This window comes from Xenopus laevis, chromosome 6S, assembly GCF_017654675.1.
Source record: "Xenopus laevis strain J_2021 chromosome 6S, Xenopus_laevis_v10.1, whole genome shotgun sequence".
NCBI lineage: Eukaryota > Metazoa > Chordata > Amphibia > Anura > Pipidae > Xenopus > Xenopus laevis.
This window is the reverse complement of record NC_054382.1, coordinates 38,145,404-38,157,804: the sequence shown is the minus strand read 5'-3', so window position 1 is coordinate 38,157,804 and position 12,401 is coordinate 38,145,404. Positions and strand designations below refer to the sequence as shown.

The 12,401-nt window shown below is 38.3% G+C and overlaps 1 protein-coding gene across 3 annotated transcripts in view; it reads right to left on the bottom strand.

The window, feature by feature from the left end:
- Positions 1 to 10,314, bottom strand: part of rab5a.S (RAB5A, member RAS oncogene family S homeolog) — a 30,873-nt gene extending 20,559 nt beyond the window's left edge. For 2 of the 3 annotated variants that reach the window (XM_041567524.1, XM_018269274.2), the window contains exon 1: positions 10,148 to 10,314. The gene's annotated coding sequence lies outside the window, so the exon portion shown is untranslated. Of the gene's footprint in view, positions 1 to 10,134 lie in introns of all 3 variants that reach the window. The other variant, XM_041567525.1, reaches the window with a different exon arrangement.
- Positions 10,315 to 12,401: the final 2,087 nt, after the last annotated feature.

Here is a 12,401-nt window from a genome sequence, read left to right as displayed (position 1 = left end):
GGGGACTATCTTGCTTACTAGGTAGGTGTTTTTTTTTTTTAATTCTTGGGTTGAGTTCTCCTTTATGCCAACCCTGCTCAACTTTTTAAGCCTGACTGATTGACTGACCGACCGACCGACCAACCAACCGATAACCACTGAACACAGATATCAGTGACAGACTTCTCAGTCCAACATACATGTTCTGGAAATTTCATGAAACTCCGTACCACTCTTTAGCCATTTAACTTGAGTATGGCAAAAAGGCACATCAGATAAAACATAAGCTCTTGAACTGTGTGTGAGAGTTCTTGGTGGAAAATGGAATATCCAATACACATGACTCTACTACATTCCCCAATATTAGTTTCATTTTAGCAGAAAAAACATTGCATTGGCAAAACAACATGTATTTTAAACTATTTCAGAGACCTTCCAATATCGCAAATTCCAACGTTTCATGTTTCCAGTACTGTGCTGATGAATGTTATCAGCAAAGTTAGGTTAAGCTGTGACAGTCACTGCTGTACCCTTCATTAGCCGAATTCTCTCCTTCAAGAAAGTCAGTTGCCTTGCTGATTGAGAACAATAGGTATGTTCCTTCAGATAGCACTGACTGAGTACTCTAGCATTTAAAGCTCTGATTAAATAAGAGATTTTATTTAAGTGGGACATAAAAGATTTAGAGAGAGACAACATTCTGCACCCATAAACACTATATTTTTATAATAAATGCTTTATGATTAAGCCTATACATCAGGGGTGCCAAAGATGTTGATCACGGTCTACCAGTTGACCACTTTAAAGTTCCTGGTAGACCACAGAAAAAATTGTTGAGCATAAAAAAAAAACCTGTCACGTGTATAAAAAAATTGTTGCGTGAAAAACTCGCAATGCATTTTGGCAAATTGGGCTACTGGGGTATTTATTTATGGAATGGTCCCTGTGTCATCCTGCTATGAGTTCTAAGGTAGATCTCATGATGGCGTCAGGTGGAGTCGATCATGATGTGACAAAGTCTGGGCACTCCTGCAAAACATAAATCAAAATACCCTACCCTCTTCTCAGATACAGTAAAGAAATAATTTTGGTGCCCCGTGGTTTATATTAGGGATGCACCCAATCCAGGATTCGGTTCGGGATTCTGCCTTTTTTCAGCAGGATTCGGCCAAATCCTTCTGTCCGGCCGAACCGAATCCTAATTTGCATATGCATATTAGGGGCGGAGAGGGAAATTGCGTGACTTTTTGTCACAAAACAAGTAAGTAAAAATGTTTTCCCCTTCCCACCCCCTAATTTGCAAATGCAAATTAGGGTTCGGGTTCGGTATTCGGCCGAATCCTTCGTGAAGGATTCGGGTGTTTGGCCGAATCCAATATAGTGGATTAGGTGCATCCTAGTTTATATATGAAAAGTAGTCTTACTATCAATATGATGGGTCGGCACTGCATCTGCACAGTTAATCCATTGTTAATGCATTTGGGGGCCTATTTATCAGGCTGCGTAAATTGATTAAAATACAAAAAACAAGTGTAAAATGCATGGCAAAGTTATCAATGTTTATACTGCCTGGTCGCCAGATTTGACATCATTTACAACACATCAGACCTTGCAAAACCCATTAAGTCAATGGGAAAATGAAGCAGCAAGTAAGTCCTGCTGGTATTTGCTCTAGAACACAAAGCTTGGCAAGTACACAATTTTTTACATGGCGATGTGTGGTGTATTTGGGAATTTTTTTTTTCTATATTACACAGCATGATACAATTTTGCTGTACCTAAGTAAGCAGTGCACCATTTTGCCTTCTGCCATAACAAATATAATAGAAGAGAACACGTAATTTGCCTACACAAATTTCTATACAAATCTTAGCAAAGCTAGACATAAGCTCATCTCAGTGTTCATGTAGTTACAGGATTTTTATATTCATTACACTTCAAATAATGAGTCATCTCCATAAATCAAGTACATTCTTAGAAAAGTATTCATAAGGACTCTCACGCTTGGGTGCATCACAGCATTGCATTTAGATTTTGATTTCTCCTGTGTTGATTGACAAATATACACAGGGCTGCGATTTTTTAATTCTGATGCTTGGGCCGGTCTTAAATCTATTCAAAACATTTAAAACGCCCAGCTAAATTGTTAAGTATCAATGTGGATTGTTAGTGACCAATTATAATTTATTGTCTAATTTTTACAAACCACACGTCAGGGCAGAATGAAATTTTGTAATTACATTGTGAGGGCAAGTACCAAACGTCCACATGGGTACATCAATATCAATAAAGACAATCAAATGCTAAGCTCATTTTGAAATATTTGCAGTCACCTTTAGGGTAGGGGCAGACAAAGCTCCTCTTCTTTGGGGTGACTAATCTCCCCAATCTGCCTTCCACCAGCTAAAATGAAAATCGACCTGGGAGCAGGCACCCGGAGCGATTCGTTTTCCGAAGTCGGACTGGCGACTAATCTCCCCGGATCTGTCCGTGTGCCCCGAAATTTAAGATGTGGCATAAAGATCACTGATTGCATAGGACTGCAGGTAGAGTCCTGCGCGGGTCCATTTTTTGGGACCCATACCCGCATTCTTACCTTGGACCCGCTACCCGACCCGCAAGTACCTTATCTGCAACGCGGACCCGCTGACCATCCAGAATCAGGAAGTGCTGTCATTGTAAACTGGAAGTGACATAATCGGAATTAGACGTGATCAGAAAAAAAGAGTAAAAATCGCTATTGAGAAGACCCGCAGCCTGACCCGCGTCTATACCCGCACCCGAAACTTCAACCCGCAGGGTACCGCAGGTTTTTGCGGGTACCCGACCCATTGCAGGACTCTAATTGCAGCAATTAATAATGCCTACAGCGAATGCGTGCATTTAAACAAGTGAAGTAACAAATATATGCCAAGGTATTTTAAACTTTAATGTCCCTGCTGGGCTTCCTCAGACTGGATAAGAGTAGTCATGATTCTACTTCTATATGATGGCCTGGAACAGAATTCTACTATTTTATGGCTGTTTCCCCTATCATTTATCTATACCTAAAAATATACTGCAAGCCTGATAATGCTCCTACAGTTCATTTACATGTGTTGCCTGCCTGGAAGAGGGATACAGTCTCCCATCACTTGGGATATGACTGTCCAAAAGCAGTCAGTCATTGCAAAGAACAGGCAAAGAAAGCAGTAATTGGAACATCCTTGAATGCTTGGTCATGGCTTATACAGACAGATACTAGGTCTATCTAGCAATGAAGACCGGGGTCATGGTAAATGGTACAGGTATGGGAAATATTATCCAGCATGCTCAGGATTTGGGGTTTTCCAGATAATGGATCTTTCTGTAATTTGGATCTTCACTCCTTAAATCCACTAGAAAATCAATTAAACATTAAATAAACCCAATTGACTGGTTTTGCTTCCAATAAGGATTAATTATATCTTAGTTGGGATTAAGTCAAGGTACTGTTTTATCCTTACAGAGAAGAAAAATAAGATCATTTTTAAAAATGTGGATTATTTGGATAAAATTGAGTCTTTTTCGTAATTCTGAGCTTTCTGGATAATGGGTCTGATACCTGTATTGTAAGTACAGAAACCTCAACATACCACATGGTTAAACATTGTTTTTTGAGACATGGAAGTAGGACATGACCAAAAATCTTTGTAGTTGCCTGACTACTGAAACTACAGGCTTTATTAAAAGTATATGTATGACACCTTGCAGCAAGAATTCCAAGACTAGAATCTGCATAAAGTATCAGCTGCTGCAAATAAATTGTTAAGTAGTTACATTATATCGAGTAAAAGAAGGTAAACATATTGCATATACTTTATGGTTGGTTAATAACAAATTGCTAAATACCATCACAAATATAAAGATATAACCGCTGGACTGAATCGTTTATGTTGAGAAATATTTCCTGAGAATTCTGCCAACAGTTGGAAAATGTTGTTTGAAGGGACAAGTCTTTAGTGTTCTAGTTATTATTAACAACATGTATTAATATAGCGCCAACATATTGCGTAGCACTGTACAGCAATGCATTTTACACAGACAGATATAAATGTTAAATATATAACGTCCAAGTAGCTTGATTGGTTTTCACTATTTTATGCTTCCAATATACATTCTTTGCAAATGTAACCAGTTATTAAAAGTCATCTGAAAATGTAATTGCTTTTGAAAGCATCTGTCACTGCCAGACAGAAAACGAACATGGCCTGTAAAGCAGCATGCAAGGAATTGGGAGAGTCTTGGATGGAGAAGAACAGACTTTTGCTATATTGTTTCAAGAGTCAGAACCAAGACTGCAAAAAAAAAAAAAAGAGGCAAATGTGTTTTTTTTTCAGCTTCTGATCAGAGAAATTGCTGTTAGTTGCAAAGTGCATGAGAGCAAGTTTAAAAATACAAAAACAAACTAGTGTGCCTTAGGGAATATTTATTCTCCAGCACTGATTCCTTCATTAGCGAGGGGAAACCTATGTGTGGAATTACAAGAACACACTCTCAAACAGGATACATATTGTATTATTTGTTGCGACTTGCACTTCCTTGAAAGAGAATGTGATTTTTGCATTGCACTGAAATTCTACTGGGGAAATCAGCCCGTATCCCTTAACCTGCTGAACAACAATTCCAAAAACTTGACACTGACATTACAGTTTTGACCAATATGAAAACACATGCAAATTTCTAGAAATACAGACTAGTGCCATTCTCATTGTGTTTTACTCGTCCTAAACACCCTAGACATTTGCTTTTTCTGCATCTCACTTATAAAAGAAAAGTAACAAGCACTTACGGAACCAGATCTTCACTTGTCAGTGCCTACGTAAAATGAGCTGTTTGCAATAACAATGTACATATTAGCTGTTCCAGGAGCTCAAGGAGATATTGCAGCTATAAAAGGGGACAGCACACATTAATCAAGACTGCAGCATTCCTACCTATAACTTTAAAAGAAGCAGCAGTTTTCAGCTGCATTTTATTAGGGGTTGGGTAAACCAAAAAATTAAGGGTTGGTTAAAGGGAAATTTGTTCCTCTTTTTAAGACCAGACTAAAAGTAATCAAGAGTGCCCCGAGGGTAACATAAACAGTGTAACAGCAGCTGACCAATTTGCACAACAAACCTAACCACTTAAAAAGTGGCTTCTAAATCCTTCTAATGCATTATAGCTTTTCATTCAATTAAAAAAAACAAAAAAAAAACAACTTATATTTACACCAATATATCAACCTAATTGATAATCCTCTCTCAAATGAAAAACCAGGGCCAAATGATTGATGACTTAAAGGAACAGTTCAGTGTAAAAATAAAAATTGCGTAAATAGATAACCTGTGCAATATAAAAAAATGTTTCTAATATAGTTGGTTAGTTAAAAATTTAATGTATAAAGGCTGGAGTGAGCAGATGTCTAATGTAGCAGAACAGAACACAACTTCCTGCTTTTCAGCTCTCTAACTCTGAGTTAGTCAGCGACTTGAAGTGGGGGGGGGGGGATCACATGGGACATAACAGTTCAATGAGTTTGCAATTGATCCTTAGCATGCAGCTCAGATTCAGTAGCAAACAGTTATGGTTCCCTCAAGTCACTGATTGGTTCCTGCCTGGTAACAGTGGAAACCAGGAGAGCTGAAAAGCAGGAAGTAGTGTTCTGGCTATTATTTTAGACATCCAGTTACTCCAGACTTTATACATTAAATTTTTGGCTAACTAATTATAGTAGAAACATTTTATTATTTTGCACAGCCTATCTACAGTGTATTAACCCAGTTTTTATTTTTATACTGAACAATTCCTTTAAGACAACCATTGTGGCCTTACAGAAGCAAACTCCAGACAAAGGTACTTTCAATTAGTTAAAGGAAAACTATATACCCCTAACAATGTAGGTCTCTATAAAAATATATTGCATAAAACAGCTCATGTATAAAACCCTGCTTGATGTGAATAAACCATTTTCATAATTATATACTATTTTAGTAGTATGTGCCATTGGGTAATCATAAATAGAAAATTGTCATTTAAAAAAAAATAAAGGCCGCCCCCTGGGATCGTAGGATGCACCATGCATACAAACATACCAAACATATTAAGTCACATGAGCCAATTAATAGACAGAGTTCTGTCTTTTGCTTCCACACTTCTTCCTGTTACAGTTAGAGCTGCAGTATTTCTGGTCAGGTGATCTCTGAGGCAGCACACAGACCATCACAAAATGGTGGTTCAAGGCAAGAGATGGAAAAGGACAATATTTACTGAAATATATATACCAGTTTGGAAAGATTCTTTAATATGCCACTGGTATTCTGTTGACTTTCCTAACCGCCCCAGTTACGCAGATTACATGCAAAGATAAAGGTGTTGGACTCGAAGTTGAATGGTTAACATTTCTAGAAAATTTCAGCGTGGTGGATGTAATTCCTAAAGTTTCTTGCCCCAGAGTTATGTAATATGTGCAGCAGTTTTCAGGATTGCATGAAAAGTAATGATATCCTTTCTATATTTAATTTAAAATTATCATTCTTAATATTTATTTAAATAATACAAATACAGTGTAATTCTTATGATTTTATCATAAGCATCAGTCCTGGCCCAGCAAAGCGAACAGTCTAATTTTCCTACTAAACGAGCACAAAGTCAGTTTAACTATAACCAGCATTTTCCTGGACTGCTGAAGGAAACTGGATCATCTGGAAAAAACCCAGATTACTATTCTCATAGGTTTAAAAGGCAGGTTAACCCTCAAGTTACATAGTTATATAGTTAAAATTGTGTTGAAAAAAGACAAAGACCACCAAGTTCAACCACTGCAAATGAAACCCAGCATCCATACACAGACCCTTCCATACCCTCAGGTCTGCAGAGCTGAACAACAAAACCCAAACTGCCCTAGTTTACCTTTAGGATGCTGCTAGGTAAACCCTCTTCCAGAAGTTAACCATGACAAAATTATATGGGCAAAAAAACAGCACTGCTGCCATCTGAAAAGACAGAGGGAAACACTTCTAAACCTACTGTTCTGCCATCGTGGTCATGCATGACAGAGAAAGCAAAGAAACCATATTTAGCTTCATCTTTAGTATCATAAATATATAATATAAATAAAAAAAATATGAGATTTGCACACAAGAGATTCCGTTTTAGTTAATTATAAGAATAACATAACGCAAGCATACATGGGCCAAATGGGTACACGTTCTGTCCGATCAACACATAAGCAGAATGGCCACACACAGTATGACCACCTTTGATCCTCTTCACTTCATCATCTGCCGATGCACCATGAACTGGGAGACAAGGTGCACAGACATAAGATTTTTGAGATTTTCCAAACACCAAACTGACCAATATCTATAGTATATGGATGTTGGTCATGATTAGCAGGCCACTATACATGTACCAAAAATAAGAAACTTGTATTTTAATTTATAACGACGCAAGGAAATCATACATCTGGGTACATTATCTGCCCGATTAACACGCAGACTAAATGGTCACAGATTACACAATATACCATTAACCAGTAATGTTTCACTTCACTTTTTACACAGCATGAGACCCAATAGTATGATTTCCTAATGTTCGATCCTCATCATTTCCTTATCTGCTGATACACCATGAACTGGGAGACACTGTGCACTGGCATAAGATTTTTTTTAACCTTAAAGGGGGGGTTCACCTTTAACTTTAAGTATGTGATAGAATGGCCTGTTCTAAGCAATTTTTCAATTGGTCTTCATTATTTATTTTTTATAGTTTTCTAATTATTTGCTTTTTTCTTCTGATACTTTCCAGCTTTCAAACGGGGGGTCACCGACCCAATCTAAAAACAAATGCTCTGAAAGGCTACAAATATATTGTTATTGCTACTTTTTATTACTCCTCTTTCTATTCAGGCCCTCTCCGATTCATATTCCAGTCTCTTATTCAAATCAATGCATGGTTGCTAGGGTAATATGGACCCTAGAAAGCAGACTGCTGAAATTGCAAACTGGAGAGCTGCTGAATAAAAAGCGAAATAACTTTATTTATTTCCCCAGATATTTCGATTTTTTTGCAGAAACCAAAAGGAGTTGTGGCTGACAAATGTAGTCTGTCATGGCAAACACCAAGCAAAGCAGTAATAGGAACAATGTATAACCTGACCCACTGCATGAAGCACGGTTACGCTTTACTATTCCTTTGAAGTTAAAGAGCAGGTAATTCAAATGGTTATAACAAAATATTTGGCAGACAGCTAGAGAAAGTAAAAAGTAAATCAAACTGGGTATGAGAAATGTATTGTGCCAGCGACACCATAAGTATGAACATTACAGTACAACCTAGTCTAATCTGTAAACGGAGGAATAGAATTTTGAGAGCAAATGTGATGCCCCAACAAGTGACTCACCAGCAACATGCTTGGAGGCAGGCAGACACTAGTGAGAGCCTCCTGCAGACTGGCTGTCCACAAATGGTGCCACAAAATTGCTTATCACATTAGACAACACCCAGGATCCCTTAACAAGTTGGTGTGGAACCTAACCTTTCTACACTTAAAGGGGATCTTATTGTGAAAATGTAATACATGCTTCATCTCGCTGAAAGAAGTAACTTTCTCAATATAATCAATTAAACATTCTCTACTGTTTATGCATAAATAAAGTTACTCTTCACTGTCCCTCTTCATGCAGAAGGTGGAACCAATTTTTGATTGACAGTTAGGTCTAATATGTCCTTTTGAAGATTGCACAAATTTGCCTAGAAGATGTATTCAAGCTCAAAAATTACCAGCTCTGATTGAAACTTTGCTTATTTCAGAGTCAGCTTTTTTTTTTAGCTATTGTTTGTGTTGGAGTTGGATATTTGAGTTAACTCTGAAACGTCTGCAAGCAAAGGAAGCCCGCCCAAAAGGTATATTAGACCTACCCGTCAATCAAAATTGGACCCAGACCTCTGCATGAATGCAGTATGAAGTGAGAGGTTGTTGAGAGCGAGCTACTGAAGAGTAACTTGATTATTGCATAAGCAGTATCCAATTTTAAATGTAATATATTTGGAAAGTTTCTTATTTCGGTGAGATGAAGCTTATATTACATTTTCACATTGGAACCTCTTTAAATGTGGCTCAGAGCCGAAAAAGGTTTGGGGATCACTGACTTAGACCACCATTAAAGGAGACATAGGGGATGAATGACCCTAATTTTCTAGGCAATTATAAGTAATATATGGTGTTGCTTTTACATGGTGCTAAAAATTAATATCTTTAAAAATAGCCCCTTTATTGGTGCATCCTATAGATGTTCTGTGTTTCAAATGAGGGGTGGGTGTGTCCTAAGAGTCCCTGCCAGAAGCACAGTAGGAGGGGGGGCAGCCAATCACAGCCCTGCAGTCACACAAGCACAGACAGGCTAAAGTTCCCTATCAGGTCCTACTAGCTGCTGATTGGTTACTGTCCTACAGTGCAGCGAGCTGATTTCACAGACTGAGAATTCAGGGAGCAGGAAGGGAGGGATTATTAGGGTTTTTGCAGAAATATTCAATAAATCAGCCTGAAATACTACTTTTTAAAGCACAATTCTTCTAGATCTAAAGGAGTATAACGCACTCGTACATTCTTATTTTTAATACAAAAAAAACTCTCCTTAGCGAGCGGATTAATGGGTGAGCATCATAAGAGCAGTAAAGAAACACTAAAAAGTAAAATAACCCCCCCCCCCCGAGGTTTGGTACATAAAGAACATTCTAGGAGGCATTTTATCAAATGTTTACTTGCAGAAGCACCAACACTGCAGTCTATAAATGAACAGGGACTACAACTTTCTGACAGATGTCATCTTAGGGACTCCAAACTGAAAGTGATTTTGGGCAAACCTTCTCCACTGTGATGAGTTGTAAAGCCCAGTTCTCACACCCAGCACATAATGAGCAACATGGAACAGCTTGGGCCTGCACTCAAAAAACAATTCCCACTACAGCTGAAGGCTGAGAGCTGTAGTTCAGGTGACTATTTCATTCCTAGATACTCTGATGCTTATACAGTGAGGATTTCATTTAAGAGTAACCAGGGGGAGCTCTAGTTGCAAAGACCCTACTGTGGAATGTAGAATGTTTATGTACAAGTCCTCCCCGTGTGAGATTTCTTTGTTGCCCAATTCAAACCTCTACTGCATACCGCCAAACAAGCCAGCTTTCCGCGGGACAGTCCCGATTTTCTTAGCACAGGCCGCTGTCCCGGATCACTGCTGAAACGTCCCGCAACGCCGTTACAGTCCAGCTTCTCGGTTCCTGCCGGACAGCTAATACAGCCGTCACAACTCTCATCTCGCGAGATCCTGGCGTCACAGCTACGAGTATATAAGCGCGATGACGCGGCACGTAGTAGAGATGTAGGAGTACTTGGGTATGATGGGTGGAAGCCTTTAGTGGGTGCGGGAGTCCGCTCATGATTTTGCCTCCTGCTCGCAAGTCTTTTTGGAAGAGAACATCAGAATAAATAACGTGGTGGTTACTATTTGCCATTAAAGATTACTCTCCCAGTATTTGGCCGCAACGAATTCATTGTTTTTCTTGCTTGTGTCAGGGAGCAAACAAATTAAAGGGCTTGTTCAAATTTGAGATATCTTTTAGTATGATGTAGAGACTGATATTCTGAGACAATTTGCAATTGGTTTTCATTGTTTGTGGTTTTTGAATTATTTCGCTTTTTATTCAGCAGCTCTTCAATTTGCATCTTCAGCAATTTGGTAGCTAGGGTCCAAATGCAACCATGCATTTATTTGAATAAGAGACTGGAAAATGAATAGGAGAGGGCCTGACTAGAAGGATCCTTAATAAAAAGTAACAATAACAATTCGGGGCACATTTACTAAGAGTCGAAGTGAATTTTCGAATTTCAAAGTATTCTTAGGGTATTTCGACCATCGAATAGGCCAAATTCGACTTCGATTCGAATTGAAAATACTTTGAATATTCGACCATTCGAAAATCGAAGTACTGTATCTTTTAAAAACTTTGACTTCGACACTTTGGCACTTTAAAACTGCCCGAATTGCTATGTTAGGCTATGGGGACCTCCTAGAACCGATAGCCGAAATTTGTCGAAGTATTTTTTTTTTGAAAATCAATCAATTAAATCGTTTGTTTCAAACGTTTTCTACCATACATCGAACGATTTTGATTGACCGAAAACGGCCGAAAAAATTCAAAAAGAAAAGTTTGGCCAATTCGATGGTTGAATTTCGAAGTTTTTTAACTTTGAAATTTGACCCTTGATAAATCTGCTCCTTAGGAATGCACCAAATCCACTATTTGGGATTCGGCTGAATCCTTGGTGAAAAATTCAGACGAATACCGAACTGAATCCTAACTTGCATATGTAAATTAGGGTCAGGATAGGGAAAAAGTGGAAAAAATTCTTCTTTTGTGACAATATTCACCTGTTTGGTTTTGATCTGAACAGTTCGGTTTTTCTAAGGCCTGTTAGGGTCTCAACTTTCTGTTCGGTTTTCAGTCCTGTGAAACCCAAACAATAATCTGCCCAATATATGAAAACCAATTAAATACCAAGATACTCACCCTGACATGGCTTAGTTATTATCAAGTGCAGTTCATTTCTTGTATGCGAAATAAGCAAATCAATCAAAAATATTTCTTCTAAATGAGCATTGCTGTAACTGATTTCTGCATAACAGATCTCATACCTGATTGGTCTTACTCATCGCACAGAATAGATAGATGTAGGGTTTCCAATTGCATGTAGGTGATGTAATAACCCTGACCCAGCATCATAACTCTGCGACATCATCTCTGATGTCATCATGCCCACCAAAATTTCACTGCTCCACCCCAAATGCTATCTGCCCGCCCCCTTTGTTCGGGTTTACCCACCGGCAAAGGTGGCAACCCTATACCCACCCTTAATTTACATATGCAAATTAAGATTCAGAGTCAGTTCGGCCAGGCACAAAGATTCGGCCGAATCCGAATCCTGCTGTTAAAGGCTGAATCCCGAACCGAATCCTGAATTCGGTGCATCCCTGATAATAAATTTGTAGCCTTACAGAGCATTTGTCAGCGACACCCATTTGAAAGCTGCAAAGAGTCAAAAGTAAAAGGCAAATAACTATAAAAAATAAATAATGACATTGCCCACAGAAATTCAAAAAACTATGGACTCCTTGGCTGGACTCACCCGCAACAACGATCCAATAACCCTATTTAAGAATAGTCCAACATGTCCTCTCCATGTCTACTTCTTCCTTCTTACTATACCTTCCTTCTATATTTTGTTTATTAATAGAAATATTATTAATAAAATAAATAAAATAAATATTATTAACCCTTTAAGTGCCAGCAGAATTTCACATTTTGGTTACACGAAATGCCAGCCGTTTTTGAAACATTTTGTGCTCTCTCACTTTAGGGGC